Source organism: Osmia lignaria, unplaced genomic scaffold (genome assembly GCF_051020975.1).
Source record: "Osmia lignaria lignaria isolate PbOS001 unplaced genomic scaffold, iyOsmLign1 scaffold0005, whole genome shotgun sequence".
Classification (NCBI taxonomy): Eukaryota; Metazoa; Arthropoda; class Insecta; order Hymenoptera; family Megachilidae; genus Osmia; species Osmia lignaria.
The window spans coordinates 4,194,256-4,211,830 of NW_027478162.1; positions in this window are offsets into that span (position 1 = coordinate 4,194,256).

Genomic DNA, 17,575 nt, shown 5'->3' on the forward strand with positions numbered 1-17,575 from the left:
GGGTCTGACGGACATATTTCGAGATATTTCTTCTTCTTGTTGTTCTTCTTCTGCACAGCTAAGCTCGAAGCGGCATTTGCAGCTCGCAATAGTGCAGAGTTATCTCAAAGAAAGAGGCCTCGGTGTTTCTGTACCTCTATTATGTTGGTGCAGCTTCGGAACTTTTAAATATCTTGATATATCTCGAGAACTACGCATCTGATCAAAAAATATCATCGAACATAAAAAGTAGGAAACTTAATTCTCTACAAAAAAGGTCTCTTAACATTTTGCCATAGCTCGCTTCGTTTCCGAGATATTTGCAGATTTATCTCAAGGGAAGGGGCCTGACGGACATATTTCGAGATATTTCTTCTACTTGTTGTTCTTCTTCTGCACAGCTAAGCTGGTAGTGGCATTTGCAGCTCGCACTAGTGCAGAGTTATCTCAAAGAAAGGGGCCACGGTGTTTCTGTATCTCTATTATGTTGGTGCGGCTTCGGAACTTTTAAATATCTCGATATATCTCGAAAACTACGCTTCTGATCAAAAAATATCATAGAACATAAAAAGTAGGAAACTTAATTCTCTACAAAAAAGGTCTCTTAACATTTTGCCATAGCTCGTTTCGTTTCCGAGATATTGGCAGATTTATCTCAAGGGAAGGGGCCTGACGGACATATTTCGAGATATTTCTTCTTCTTGTTGTTCTTCTTCTGCACAGCTAAGCTGGCAGTGGCATTTACAGCTCGCAATAGTGCAGAGTTATCTCAAAGAAAGGGGCCACGGTGTTTCTGTATCTCTATTATGTTGGTGTGGCTTCGGAACTTTTAAATATCTTGATATATCTCGAGAACTACGCATCTGATCAAAAAATATCATAGAACATAAATTGTAGGAAACATAATTCTCTACAAAAAAGGTCTCTTAACATTTTGCCATAGCTCGCTTCGTTTCCGAGATATTTGCAGATTTATCACAAGGGAAGGGGCCTGACGGACATATTTCGAGATATTTCTTCTTCTTGTTGTTCTTCTTCTGCACAGCTAAGCTGGAAGTGGCATTTGCGGCTCGCACTAGTGCAGAGTTATCTCAAAGAAAGGGGCCACGGTGTTTCTGTATCCCTATTATGTTGGTGCGGCTTCGGAACTTTTAAATATCTTGATATATCTCGAGAACTACGCATCTGATCAAAAAATATCATAGAACATAAAAAGTAGGAAACTTAATTCTCTACAAAAAAGGTCTCTTAACATTTTGCCATAGCTCGCTTCGTTTCCGAGACATTTACAGATTTATCTCAAGGGAAGGGGCCTGACGGACATATTTCGAGATATTTCTTCTTCTTGTTGTTCTTCTTCTGCACAGCTAAGCCGGAAGTTGCATTTGCGGCTCGCACTAGTGCACAGTTATCTCAAAGAAAGGGGCCACGGTGTTTCTGTATCTCTATTATGTTGGTGCGTCTTCGGAACTTTTAAATATCTCGATATATCTCGAAAAATACGCTTCTGATCAAAAAATATCATAGAACATAAATTGTAGGAAACATAATTCTCTACAAAAAACGTCTCTTAACATTTTGCCATAGCTCGCTTCGTTTCCGAGATATTTGCAGATTCAGCTCAAAGGAACTGGCCTGACGGACATATTTCGAGATATTTCTTCTTCTTCTTGTTCTTCCTCTGCACAGCTAAGCTGGAAGTGGCATTTGCAGCTCGCAATAGTGCAGAGTTATCTCAAAGAAAGGGGCCACGGTGTTTCTGTATCTCTATTATGTTGGTGCGGCTTCGGAACTTTTAAATATCTTGATATATCTCGAGAACTACGCATCTGATCAAAAAATATCATAGAACATAAAAAGTAGGAAACTTAATTCTCTGCAAAAAAGGTCTCTCAACATTTTGCCATAGCTCGCTTCGTTTCCGAGATATTTGCAGATTTATCTCAAGGGAAGGGGCCTGACGGACATATTTCGAGATATTTCTTCTTCTTGTTGTTCTTCTTCTGCACAGCTAAGCTGGAAGTGGCATTTGCGGCTCGCACTAGTGCAGAGTTATCTCAAAGAAAGGGGCCACGGTGTTTCTGTATCTCTATTATGTTGGTGCGGCTTCGGAACTTTTAAATATCTCGATATATCTCGAAAACTACGCTTCTGATCAAAAAATATCATACAACATAAATTGTAGGAAACATAATTCTCTACAAAAAAGGTCTCTTAACATTTTGCCATAGCTCGCTTCGTTTCCGAGATATTTGCAGATTCAGCTCAAAGGAACTGGCCTGACGGACATATTTCGAGATATTTCTTCTTCTTGTTGTTCCTCCTCTGCACAGCTAAGCTGGAAGTGGCATTTGCAGCTCGCAATAGTGCAGAGTTATCTTAAAGAAAGGGGCCACGGTGTTTCTGTATCTCTATTATGTTGGTGCGGCTTCGGAACTTTTAAATATCTTGATATATCTCGAGAACTACGCATCTGATCAAAAAATGTCATAGAACATAAAAAGTAGGAAACTTAATTCTCTACAAAAAAGGTCTCTTAACATTTTGCCATAGCTCGCTTCGTTTCCGAGATATTTGCATATTTATCTCAAGGGAAGGGGCCTGACGGACATATTTCGAGATATTTCTTCTTCTTGTTGTTCTTCTTCTGCACAGCTAAGCTGGAAGTGGCATTTGCGGCTCGCACTAGTGCAGAGTTATCTCAAAGAAAGGGGCCACGGTGTTTCTGTATCTCTATTATGTTGGTGCGGCTTCGGAACTTTTAAATATCTCGATATATCTCGAAAACTACGCTTCTGATCAAAAAATATCATAGAACGTAAATTGTAGGAAACATTATTCTCTACAAAAAAGGTCTCTTAACATTTTGCCATAGCTCGCTTCGTTTCCGAGATATTTGCAGATTCATCTCAAGGGAAGGGGTCTGACGGACATATTTCGAGATATTTCTTCTTCTTGTTGTTCTTCTCCTGCACAGCTAACCTCGAAGCGGCATTTGCAGCTCGCAATAGTGCAGAGTTATCTCAAAGAAAGAGGCCTCGGTGTTTCTGTATCTCTATTATGTTGGTGTGGCTTCGGAACTTTTAAATATCTTGATATATCTCGAGAACTACGCATCTGATCAAAAAATATCATAGAACATAAAAAGTAGGAAACTTAATTCTCTACAAAAAAGGTCTCTTAACATTTTGCCATAGCTCGCTTCGTTTCCGAGACATTTACAGATTTATCTCAAGGGAAGGGGCCTGACGGACATATTTCGAGATATTTCTTCTTCTTGTTGTTCTTCTTCTGCACAGCTAAGCCGGAAGTTGCATTTGCGGCTCGCACTAGTGCACAGTTATCTCAAAGAAAGGGGCCACGGTGTTTCTGTATCTCTATTATGTTGGTGCGTCTTCGGAACTTTTAAATATCTCGATATATCTCGAAAAATACGCTTCTGATCAAAAAATATCATAGAACATAAATTGTAGGAAACATAATTCTCTACAAAAAACGTCTCTTAACATTTTGCCATAGCTCGCTTCGTTTCCGAGATATTTGCAGATTCAGCTCAAAGGAACTGGCCTGACGGACATATTTCGAGATATTTCTTCTTCTTCTTGTTCTTCCTCTGCACAGCTAAGCTGGAAGTGGCATTTGCAGCTCGCAATAGTGCAGAGTTATCTCAAAGAAAGGGGCCACGGTGTTTCTGTATCTCTATTATGTTGGTGCGGCTTCGGAACTTTTAAATATCTTGATATATCTCGAGAACTACGCATCTGATCAAAAAATATCATAGAACATAAAAAGTAGGAAACTTAATTCTCTGCAAAAAAGGTCTCTCAACATTTTGCCATAGCTCGCTTCGTTTCCGAGATATTTGCAGATTTATCTCAAGGGAAGGGGCCTGACGGACATATTTCGAGATATTTCTTCTTCTTGTTGTTCTTCTTCTGCACAGCTAAGCTGGAAGTGGCATTTGCGGCTCGCACTAGTGCAGAGTTATCTCAAAGAAAGGGGCCACGGTGTTTCTGTATCTCTATTATGTTGGTGCGGCTTCGGAACTTTTAAATATCTCGATATATCTCGAAAACTACGCTTCTGATCAAAAAATATCATACAACATAAATTGTAGGAAACATAATTCTCTACAAAAAAGGTCTCTTAACATTTTGCCATAGCTCGCTTCGTTTCCGAGATATTTGCAGATTCAGCTCAAAGGAACTGGCCTGACGGACATATTTCGAGATATTTCTTCTTCTTGTTGTTCCTCCTCTGCACAGCTAAGCTGGAAGTGGCATTTGCAGCTCGCAATAGTGCAGAGTTATCTTAAAGAAAGGGGCCACGGTGTTTCTGTATCTCTATTATGTTGGTGCGGCTTCGGAACTTTTAAATATCTTGATATATCTCGAGAACTACGCATCTGATCAAAAAATGTCATAGAACATAAAAAGTAGGAAACTTAATTCTCTACAAAAAAGGTCTCTTAACATTTTGCCATAGCTCGCTTCGTTTCCGAGATATTTGCATATTTATCTCAAGGGAAGGGGCCTGACGGACATATTTCGAGATATTTCTTCTTCTTGTTGTTCTTCTTCTGCACAGCTAAGCTGGAAGTGGCATTTGCGGCTCGCACTAGTGCAGAGTTATCTCAAAGAAAGGGGCCACGGTGTTTCTGTATCTCTATTATGTTGGTGCGGCTTCGGAACTTTTAAATATCTCGATATATCTCGAAAACTACGCTTCTGATCAAAAAATATCATAGAACGTAAATTGTAGGAAACATTATTCTCTACAAAAAAGGTCTCTTAACATTTTGCCATAGCTCGCTTCGTTTCCGAGATATTTGCAGATTCATCTCAAGGGAAGGGGTCTGACGGACATATTTCGAGATATTTCTTCTTCGTGTTGTTCTTCTCCTGCACAGCTAAGCTCGAAGCGGCATTTGCAGCTCGCAATAGTGCAGAGTTATCTCAAAGAAAGAGGCCTCGGTGTTTCTGTATCTCTATTATGTTGGTGTGGCTTCGGAACTTTTAAATATCTTGATATATCTCGAGAACTACGCATCTGATCAAAAAATATCATAGAACATAAATTGTAGGAAACATAATTCTCTACAAAAAAGGTCTCTTAACATTTTGCCATAGCTCGCTTCGTTTCCGAGATATTTGCAGATTTATCACAAGGGAAGGGGCCTGACGGACATATTTCGAGATATTTCTTCTTCTTGTTGTTCTTCTTCTGCACAGCTAAGCTGGAAGTGGCATTTGCGGCTCGCACTAGTGCAGAGTTATCTCAAAGAAAGGGGCCACGGTGTTTCTGTATCCCTATTATGTTGGTGCGGCTTCGGAACTTTTAAATATCTCGATATATCTCGAAAACTACGCTTCTGATCAAAAAATATCATAGAACATAAATTGTAGGAAACATAATTCTCTACAAAAAAGGTCTCTTAACATTTTGCCATAGCTCGCTTCGTTTCCGAGATATTTGCAGATATATCTCAAGGGAAGGGGCCTGACGGACATATTTCGAGATATTTCTTCTTCTTGTTGTTCTTCTTCTGCACAGCTAAGCTGGAAGTGGCATTTGCGGCTCGCACTAGTGCAGAGTTATCTCAAAGAAAGGGGCCACGGTGTTTCTGTATCCATATTATGTTGGTGCGGCTTCGGAACTTTTAAATATCTCGATATATCTCGAAAACTACGCTTCTGATCAAAAAATATCATAGAACATAAATTGTAGGAAACATAATTCTCTACAAAAAACGTCTCTTAACATTTTGCCATAGATCGCTTCGTTTCCGAGATATTTGCAGATTCAGCTCAAAGGAACTGGCCTGACGGACATATTTCGAGATATTTCTTCTTCTTGTTGTTCTTCCTCTGCACAGCTAAGCTGGAAGTGGCATTTGCAGCTCGCAATAGTGCAGAGTTATCTCAAAGAAAGGGGCCACGGTGTTTCTGTATCTCTATTATGTTGGTGCGGCTTCGGAACTTTTAAATATCTTGATATATCTCGAGAACTACGCATCTGATCAAAAAATATCATAGAACATAAAAAGTAGGAAACTTAATTCTCTACAAAAAAGGTCTCTTAACATTTTGCCATAGCTCGCTTCGTTTCCGAGACATTTGCAGATTTATCTCAAGGGAAGGGGCCTGACGGACATATTTCGAGATATTTCTTCTTCTTGTTGTTCTTCTTCTGCACAGCTAAGCCGGAAGTTGCATTTGCGGCTCGCACTAGTGCACAGTTATCTCAAAGAAAGGGGCCACGGTGTTTCTGTATCTCTATTATGTTGGTGCGGCTTCGGAACTTTTAAATATCTTGATATATCTCGAGAAGTACGCATCGGATCAAAAAATGTCATAGAACATAAAAAGTAGGAAACTTAATTCTCTACAAAAAAGGTCTCTTAACATTTTGCCATAGCTCGCTTCGTTTCCGAGATATTTGCAGATTTATCTCAAGGGAAGGGGCCTAACGGACATATTTCGAGATATTTCTTTTTCTTGTTGTTCTTCTTCTGCACAGCTAAGCTCGAAGCGGCATTTGCAGCTCGCAATAGTGCAGAGTTATCTCAAAGAAAGAGGCCACGGTGTTTCTGTACCTCTATTATGTTGGTGCGGCTTCGGAACTTTTAAATATCTTGATATATCTCGAGAACTACGCATCTGATCAAAAAATATCATACTACATAAAAAGTAGGAAACTTAATTCTCTACAAGAAAGGTCTCTAAACATTTTGCCATAGCTCGCTTCGTTTCCGAGATATTTGCAGATTTATCTCAAGGGAAGGGGCCTGACGGACATATTTCGAGATATTTCTTCTTCTTGTTGTTCTTCTTCTGCACAGCTAAGCTGGAAGTGGCATTTGCAGCTCGCAATAGTGCAGAGTTATCTCAAAGAGAGGGGCCACGGTGTTTCTGTATCTCTATTATGTTGGTGCGGCTTCGGAACTTTTAAATATCTTGATATATCTCGAGAACTACGCATCTGATCAAAAACTATCATAGAAGATAAAAAGTAGGAAACTTAATTCTCTACAAAAAAGGTCTCTTAACATTTCGCCATAGCTCGCTTCGTTTCCGAGATATTTGCAGATATATCTCAAGGGAAGGGGCCTGACGGACATATTTCGAGATATTTCTTCTTCTTGTTGTTCTTCTTCTGCACAGCTAAGCTGGAAGTGGCATTTGCGGCTCGCACTAGTGCACAGTTATCTCAAAGAAAGGGGCCACGGTGTTTCTGTATCTCTATTATGTTGGTGTGGCTTCGGAACTTTTAAATATCTTGATATATCTCGAGAACTACGCATCTGATCAAAAAATGTCATAGAACATAAAAAGTAGGAAACTTAATTCTCTACAAAAAAGGTCTCTTAACATTTTGCCATAGCTCGCTTCGTTTCCGAGATATTTGCAGATTTATCACAAGGGAAGGGGCCTGACGGACATATTTCGAGATATTTCTTCTTCTTGTTGTTCTTCTTCTGCACAGCTAAGCTGGAAGTGGCATTTGCGGCTCGCACTAGTGCAGAGTTATCTCAAAGAAAGGGGCCACGGTGTTTCTGTATCCCTATTATGTTGGTGCGGCTTCGGAACTTTTAAATATCTCGATATATCTCGAAAACTACGCTTCTGATCAAAAAATATCATAGAACATAAATTGTAGGAAACATAATTCTCTACAAAAAAGGTCTGCTAACATTTTGCCATAGCTCGCTTCGTTTCCGAGATATTTGCAGATATATCTCAAGGGAAGGGGCCTGACGGACATATTTCGAGATATTTCTTCTTCTTGTTGTTCTTGTTCTGCACAACTAAGCTGGAAGTGGCATTTGCAGCTCGCAATAGTGCAGAGTTATCCCAAAGAAAGGGGCCACGGTGTTTCTGTATCTCTATTATGTTGGTGCGGCTTCGGAACTTTTAAATATCTTGATATATCTCGAGAACTACGCATCTGATCAAAAAATATCATACTACATAAAAAGTAGGAAACTTAATTCTCTACAAGAAAGGTCTCTAAACATTTTGCCATAGCTCGCTTCGTTTCCGAGATATTTGCAGATTTATCTCAAGGGAAGGGGCCTGACGGACATATTTCGAGATATTTCTTCTTCTTGTTGTTCTTCTTCTGCACAGCTAAGCTGGAAGTGGCATTTGCAGCTCGCAATAGTGCAGAGTTATCTCAAAGAGAGGGGCCACGGTGTTTCTGTATCTCTATTATGTTGGTGCGGCTTCGGAACTTTTAAATATCTTGATATATCTCGAGAACTACGCATCTGATCAAAAAATATCATAGAACATAAAAAGTAGGAAACTTAATTCTCTACAAAAAAGGTCTCTTAACATTTCGCCATAGCTCGCTTCGTTTCCGAGATATTTGCAGATTTATCTCAAGGGAAGGGGCCTGACGGACATATTTCGAGATATTTCTTCTTCTTGTTGTTCTTCTTCTGCACAGCTAAGCTGGCAGTGGCATTTACAGCTCGCAATAGTGCAGAGTTATCTCAAAGAAAGGGGCCACGGTGTTTCTGTATCTCTATTATGTTGGTGTGGCTTCGGAACTTTTAAATATCTTGATATATCTCGAGAACTACGCATCTGATCAAAAAATATCATAGAACATAAAAAGTAGGAAACTTAATTCTCTACAAAAAAGGTCTCTTAATATTTTGCCATAGCTCGCTTCGTTTCCGAGACATTTGCAGATTTATCTCAAGGGAAGGGGCCTGACGGACATATTTCGAGATATTTCTTCTTCTTGTTGTTCTTCTTCTGCACAGCTAAGCTGGAAGTGGCATTTACAGCTCGCAATAGTGCAGAGTTATCTCAAAGAAAGGGGCCACGGTGTTTCTGTATCTCTATTATGTTGGTGTGGCTTCGGAACTTTTAAATATCTTGATATATCTCGAGAACTACGCATCTGATCAAAAAATATCATAGAACATAAATTGTAGGAAACATAATTCTCTACAAAAAAGGTCTCTTGACATTTTGCCATAGCTCGCTTCGTTTCCGAGATATTTGCAGATTTATCACAAGGGAAGGGGCCTGACGGACATATTTCGAGATATTTCTTCTTCTTGTTGTTCTTGTTCTGCACAACTAAGCTGGAAGTGGCATTTGCAGCTCGCAATAGTGCAGAGTTATCCCAAAGAAAGGGGCCACGGTGTTTCTGTATCTCTATTATGTTGGTGCGGCTTCGGAACTTTTAAATATCTTGATATATCTCGAGAACTACGCATCTGATCAAAAAATATCATACTACATAAAAAGTAGGAAACTTAATTCTCTACAAGAAAGGTCTCTAAACATTTTGCCATAGCTCGCTTCGTTTCCGAGATATTTGCAGATTTATCTCAAGGGAAGGGGCCTGACGGACATATTTCGAGATATTTCTTCTTCTTGTTGTTCTTCTTCTGCACAGCTAAGCTGGAAGTGGCATTTGCAGCTCGCAATAGTGCAGAGTTATCTCAAAGAGAGGGGCCACGGTGTTTCTGTATCTCTATTATGTTGGTGCGGCTTCGGAACTTTTAAATATCTTGATATATCTCGAGAACTACGCATCTGATCAAAAAATATCATAGAACATAAAAAGTAGGAAACTTAATTCTCTACAAAAAAGGTCTCTTAACATTTCGCCATAGCTCGCTTCGTTTCCGAGATATTTGCAGATTTATCTCAAGGGAAGGGGCCTGACGGACATATTTCGAGATATTTCTTCTTCTTGTTGTTCTTCTTCTGCACAGCTAAGCTCGAAGCGGCATTTGCAGCTCGCAATAGTGCAGAGTTATCTCAAAGAAAGAGGCCACGGTGTTCCTGTACCTCTATTATGTTGGTGCAGCTTCGGAACTTTTAAATATCTTGATATATCTCGAGAACTACGCATCTGATCAAAAAATATCATCGAACATAAAAAGTAGGAAACTTAATTCTCTACAAAAAAGGTCTCTTAACATTTTGCCATAGCTCGCTTCGTTTCCGAGATATTTGCAGATTTATCTCAAGGGAAGTGGCCTGACGGACATATTTCGAGATATTTCTTCTTCTTGTTGTTCTTGTTCTGCACAGCTAAGCTGGAAGTGGCATTTGCAGCTCGCAATAGTGCAGAGTTATCCCAAAGAAAGGGGCCACGGTGTTTCTGTATCTCTATTATGTTGGTGCGGCTTCGGAACTTTTAAATATCTTGATATATCTCGAGAACTACGCATCTGATCAAAAAATATCATACTACATAAAAAGTAGGAAACTTAATTCTCTACAAGAAAGGTCTCTAAACATTTTGCCATAGCTCGCTTCGTTTCCGAGATATTTGCAGATTTATCTCAAGGGAAGGGGCCTGACGGACATATTTCGAGATATTTCTTCTTCTTGTTGTTCTTCTTCTGCACAGCTAAGCTGGAAGTGGCATTTGCAGCTCGCAATAGTGCAGAGTTATCTCAAAGAGAGGGGCCACGGTGTTTCTGTATCTCTATTATGTTGGTGCGGCTTCGGAACTTTTAAATATCTTGATATATCTCGAGAACTACGCATCTGATCAAAAAATATCATAGAAGATAAAAAGTAGGAAACTTAATTCTCTACAAAAAAGGTCTCTTAACATTTCGCCATAGCTCGCTTCGTTTCCGAGATATTTGCAGATTTATCTCGAGGGAAGGGGCCTGACGGACATATTTCGAGATATTTCTTCTTCTTGTTGTTCTTCTTCTGCACAGCTAAGCTGGAAGTGGCATTTGCCGCTCGCACTAGTGCACAGTTATCTCAAAGAAAGGGGCCACGGTGTTTCTGTATCTCTATTATGTTGGTGCGTCTTCGGAACTTTTAAATATCTCGATATATCTCGAAAACTACGCTTCTGATCAAAAAATATCATAGAACATAAATTGTAGGAAACATAATTCTCTACAAAAAACGTCTCTTAAGATTTTGCCATAGCTCGCTTCGTTTCCGAGATATTTGCAGATTCAGCTCAAAGGAACTGGCCTGACGGACATATTTCGAGATATTTCTTCTTCTTGTTGTTCTTCTTCTGCACAGCTAAGCTGGAAGTGGCATTTGCAGCTCGCAATAGTGCAGAGTTATCTCAAAGAAAGGGGCCACGGTGTTTCTGTATCTCTATTATGTTGGTGCGGCTTCGGAACTTTTAAATATCTTGATATATCTCGAGAACTACGCATCTGATCAAAAAATATCATAGAACATAAAAAGTAGGAAACTTAATTCTCTACAAAAAAGGTCTCTTAACATTTTGCCATAGCTCGCTTCGTTTCCGAGATATTTGCATATTTATCTCAAGGGAAGGGGCCTGACGGACATATTTCGAGATATTTCTTCTTCTTGTTGTTCTTCTTCTGCACAGCTAAGCTGGAAGTGGCATTTGCCGCTCGCACTAGTGCACAGTTATCTCAAAGAAAGGGGCCACGGTGTTTCTGTATCTCTATTATGTTGGTGCGTCTTCGGAACTTTTAAATATCTCGATATATCTCGAAAACTACGCTTCTGATCAAAAAATATCATAGAACATAAATTGTAGGAAACATAATTCTCTACAAAAAACGTCTCTTAAGATTTTGCCATAGCTCGCTTCGTTTCCGAGATATTTGCAGATTCAGCTCAAAGGAACTGGCCTGACGGACATATTTCGAGATATTTCTTCTTCTTGTTGTTCTTCCTCTGCACAGCTAAGCTGGAAGTGGCATTTGCAGCTCGCAATAGTGCAGAGTTATCTCAAAGAAAGGGGCCACGCTGTTTCTGTATCTCTATTATGTTGGTGCGGCTTCGGAACTTTTAAATATCTTGATATATCTCGAGAACTACGCATCTGATCAAAAAATATCATAGAACATAAAAAGTAGGAAACTTAATTCTCTACAAAAAAGGTCTCTTAACATTTTGCCATAGCTCGCTTCGTTTCCGAGATATTTGCATATTTATCTCAAGGGAAGGGGCCTGACGGACATATTTCGAGATATTTCTTCTTCTTGTTGTTCTTCTTCTGCACAGCTAAGCTGGAAGTGGCATTTGCAGCTCGCAATAGTGCAGAGTTATCCCAAAGAAAGGGGCCACGGTGTTTCTGTATCTCTATTATGTTGGTGCGGCTTCGGAACTTTTAAATATCTTGATATATCTCGAGAACTACGCATCTGATCAAAAAATATCATACTACATAAAAAGTAGGAAACTTAATTCTCTACAAGAAAGGTCTCTAAACATTTTGCCATAGCTCGCTTCGTTTCCGAGATATTTGCAGATTTATCTCAAGGGAAGGGGCCTGACGGACATATTTCGAGATATTTCTTCTTCTTGTTGTTCTTCTTCTGCACAGCTAACCTGGAAGTGGCATTTGCAGCTCGCAAGAGTGCAGAGTTATCTCAAAGAGAGGGGCCACGGTGTTTCTGTATCTCTATTATGTTGGTGCGGCTTCGGAACTTTTAAATATCTTGATATATCTCGAGAACTACGCATCTGATCAAAAAATATCATAGAAGATAAAAAGTAGGAAACTTAATTCTCTACAAAAAAGGTCTCGTAACATTTCGCCATAGCTCGCTTCGTTTCCGAGATATTTGCAGATTTATCTCGAGGCAAGGGGCCTGACGGACATATTTCGAGATATTTCTTCTTCTGCACAGCTAAGCTGGAAGTGGCATTTGCCGCTCGCACTAGTGCACAGTTATCTCAAAGAAAGGGGCCACGGTGTTTCTGTATCTCTATTATGTTGGTGCGGCTTCGGAGCTTTTAAATATCTCGATATATCTCGAAAACTACGCTTCTGATCAAAAAATATCACAGAACATAAATTGTAGGAAACATAATTCTCTACAAAAAACGTCTCTTAACATTTTGCCATAGCTCGCTTCGTTTCCGAGATATTTGCAGATTTATCTCAAGGGAAGTGGCCTGACGGACATATTTCGAGATATTTCTTCTTCTTGTTGTTCTTCTTCTGCACAGCTAAGCTGGAAGTGGCATTTGCGGCTCGCACTAGTGCAGAGTTATCTCAAAGAAAGGGGCCACGGTGTTTCTGTATCCCTATTATGTTGGTGCGGCTTCGGAACTTTTAAATATCTTGATATATCTCGAGAACTACGCATCTGATCAAAAAATATCATAGAACATAAAAAGTAGCAAACTTAATTCTCTACAAAAAAGGTCTCTTAACATTTTGCCATAGCTCGCTTCGTTTCCGAGATATTTGCAGATTTATCTCAAGGGAAGGGGCCTGACGGACATATTTCGAGATATTTCTTCTTCTTGTTGTTCTTCTTCTGCACAGCTAAGCTGGAAGTGGCATTTGCAGCTCGCACTAGTGCAGAGTTATCTCAAAGAAAGGGGCCACGGTGTTTCTGTATCTCTATTATGTTGGTGCAGCTTCGGAACTTTTAAATATCTTGATATATCTCGAGAACTACGCATCTGATCAAAAAATATCATAGAACATAAAAAGTAGGAAACTTAATTCTCTACAAAAAAGGTCTCTTAACATTTTGCCATAGCTCGCTTCGTTTCCGAGACATTTGCAGATTTATCTCAAGGGAAGGGGCCTGACGGACATATTTCGAGATATTTCTTCTTCTTGTTGTTCTTCTTCTGCACAGCGAAGCCGGAAGTTGCATTTGCGGCTCGCACTAGTGCACAGTTATCTCAAAGAAAGGGGCCACGGTGTTTCTGTATCTCTATTATGTTGGTGCGGCTTCGGAACTTTTAAATATCTCGATATATCTCGAAAACTACGCTTCTGATCAAAAAATATCATACAACATAAATTGTAGGAAACATAATTCTCTACAAAAAAGGTCTCTTAACATTTTGCCATAGCTCGCTTCGTTTCCGAGATATTTGCAGATTCAGCTCAAAGGAACTGGCCTGACGGACATATTTCGAGATATTTCTTCTTCTTGTTGTTCCTCCTCTGCACAGCTAAGCTGGAAGTGGCATTTGCAGCTCGCAATAGTGCAGAGTTATCTTAAAGAAAGGGGCCACGGTGTTTCTGTATCTCTATTATGTTGGTGCGGCTTCGGAACTTTTAAATATCTTGATATATCTCGAGAACTACGCATCTGATCAAAAAATGTCATAGAACATAAAAAGTACGAAACTTAATTCTCTACAAAAAAGGTCTCTTAACATTTTGCCATAGCTCGCTTCGTTTCCGAGATATTTGCAGATTTATCTCAAGGGAAGTGGCCTGACGGACATATTTCGAGATATTTCTTCTTCTTGTTGTTCTTGTTCTGCACAGCTAAGCTGGAAGTGGCATTTGCAGCTCGCAATAGTGCAGAGTTATCCCAAAGAAAGGGGCCACGGTGTTTCTGTATCTCTATTATGTTGGTGCGGCTTCGGAACTTTTAAATATCTTGATATATCTCGAGAACTACGCATCTGATCAAAAAATATCATACTACATAAAAAGTAGGAAACTTAATTCTCTACAAGAAAGGTCTCTAAACATTTTGCCATAGCTCGCTTCGTTTCCGAGATATTTGCAGATTTATCTCAAGGGAAGGGGCCTGACGGACATATTTCGAGATATTTCTTCTTCTTGTTGTTCTTCTTCTGCACAGCTAAGCTGGAAGTGGCATTTGCAGCTCGCAATAGTGCAGAGTTATCGCAAAGAGAGGGGCCACGGTGTTTCTGTATCTCTATTATGTTGGTGCGGCTTCGGAACTTTTAAATATCTTGATATATCTCGAGAACTACGCATCTGATCAAAAAATATCATAGAAGATAAAAAGTAGGAAACTTAATTCTCTACAAAAAAGGTCTCTTAACATTTCGCCATAGCTCGCTTCGTTTCCGAGATATTTGCAGATTTATCTCGAGGGAAGGGGCCTGACGGACATATTTCGAGATATTTCTTCTTCTTGTTGTTCTTCTTCTGCACAGCTAAGCTGGAAGTGGCATTTGCCGCTCGCACTAGTGCACAGTTATCTCAAAGAAAGGGGCCACGGTGTTTCTGTATCTCTATTATGTTGGTGCGTCTTCGGAACTTTTAAATATCTCGATATATCTCGAAAACTACGCTTCTGATCAAAAAATATCATAGAACATAAATTGTAGGAAACATAATTCTCTACAAAAAACGTCTCTTAACATTTTGCCATAGCTCGCTTCGTTTCCGAGATATTTGCAGATTCAGCTCAAAGGAACTGGCCTGACGGACATATTTCGAGATATTTCTTCTTCTTGTTGTTCTTCCTCTGCACAGCTAAGCTGGAAGTGGCATTTGCAGCTCGCAATAGTGCAGAGTTATCTCAAAGAAAGGGGCCACGGTGTTTCTGTATCTCTATTATGTTGGTGCGGCTTCGGAACTTTTAAATATCTTGATATATCTCGAGAACTACGCATCTGATCAAAAAATATCATAGAACATAAAAAGTAGGAAACTTAATTCTCTACAAAAAAGGTCTCTTAAGATTTTGCCATAGCTCGCTTCGTTTCCGAGATATTTGCAGATTCATCTCAAGGGAAGGGGTCTGACGGACATATTTCGAGATATTTCTTCTTCTTGTTGTTCTTCTTCTGCACAGCTAAGCTGGAAGTGGCATTTGCGGCTCGCACTGGTGCACAGTTATCTCAAAGAAAGGGGCCACGGTGTTTCTGTATCTCTATTATGTTGGTGCGTCTTCGGAACTTTTAAATATCTCGATATATCTCGAAAACTACGCTTCTGATCAAAAAATATCATAGAACATAAATTGTAGGAAACATAATTCTCTACAAAAAACGTCTCTTAACATTTTGCCATAGCTCGCTTCGTTTCCGAGATATTTGCAGATTCAGCTCAAAGGAACTGGCTCGACGGACATATTTCGAGATATTTCTTCTTCTTGTTGTTCTTCTTCTGCACAGCTAAGCTGGAAGTGGCATTTGCAGCGCGCAATAGTGCAGAGTTATCTCAAAGAAAGGGGCCACGGTGTTTCTGTATCTCTATTATGTTGGTGCGGCTTCGGAACTTTTAAATATCTTGATATATCTCGAGAACTACGCATCTGATCAAAAAATATCATACTACATAAAAAGTAGGAAACTTAATTCTCTACAAGAAAGGTCTCTAAACATTTTGCCATAGCTCGCTTCGTTTCCGAGATATTTGCAGATTTATCTCAAGGGAAGGGGCCTGACGGACATATTTCGAGATATTTCTTCTTCTTGTTGTTCTTCTTCTGCACAGCTAAGCTGGAAGTGGCATTTGCAGCTCGCAATAGTGCAGAGTTTTCTCAAAGAGAGGGGCCACGGTGTTTCTGTATCTCTATTATGTTGGTGCGGCTTCGGAACTTTTAAGTATCTTGATCTATCTCGAGAACTACGCATCTGATCAAAAAATATCATAGAAGATAAAAAGTAGGAAACTTAATTCTCTACAAAAAAGGTCTCTTAACATTTCGCCATAGCTCGCATCGTTTCCGAGATATTTGCAGATTTATCTCAAGGGAAGGGGCCTGTCGGACATATTTCGAGATATTTCTTCTTCTTGTTGTTCTTCTTCTGCACAGCTAAGCTGGAAGTGGCATTTGCAGCTCGCACTAGTGCAGAGTTATCTCAAAGAAAGGGGCCACGGTGTTTCTGTATCTCTATTATGTTGGTGCAGCTTCGGAACTTTTAAATATCTTGATATATCTCGAGAACTACGCATCTGATCAAAAAATATCATCGAACATAAAAAGTAGGAAACTTAATTCTCTACAAAAAAGGTCTCTTAACATTTTGCCATAGCTCGCTTTGTTTCCGAGATATTTGCAGATTTATCTCAAGGGAAGTGGCCTGACGGACATATTTCGAGATATTTCTTCTTCTTGTTGTTCTTCTTCTGCACAGCTAAGCTGGAAGTGGCATTTGCAGCTCGCAATAGTGCAGAGTTATCCCAAAGAAAGGGGCCACGGTGTTTCTGTATCTCTATTATGTTGGTGCGGCTTCGGAACTTTTAAATATCTCGATATATCTCGAAAACTACGCTTCTGATCAAAAAATATCATAGAACATAAATTGTAGGAAACATAATTCTCTACAAAAATGGTCTCTTAACATTTTGCCATAGCTCGCTTCGTTTCCGAGATATTTGCAGATTTATCTCAAGGGAAGGGGCCTGACGGACATATTTCGAGATATTTCTTCTTCTTGTTGTTCTTCTTCTGCACAGCTAAGTTGGAAGTGGCATTTGCAGCGCGCAATAGTGCAGAGTTATCTCAAAGAAAGGGGCCACGGTGTTTCTGTATCTCTATTATGTTGGTGCGGCTTCGGAACTTTTAAATATCTCGATATATCTGGAGAACTACGCTTCTGATCGAAAAATATCATAGAACATAAAAAGTAGGAAACTTAATTCTCTACAAAAAAGGTCTCTTAACATTTTGCCATAGCTCGCTTCGTTTCCGAGATATTTGCAGATTTATCTCAAGGGAAGGGGCCTGACGGACATATTTCGAGATATTTCTTCTTCTTGTTGTTCTTCCTCTGCACAGCTAAGCTGGAAGTGGCATTTGCAGCTCGCAATAGTGCAGAGTTATCTCAAAGAAAGGGGCCACGGTGTTTCTGTATCTCTATTATGTTGGTGCGGCTTCGGAACTTTTAAATATCTCGATATATCTCGAGAACTACGCTTCTGA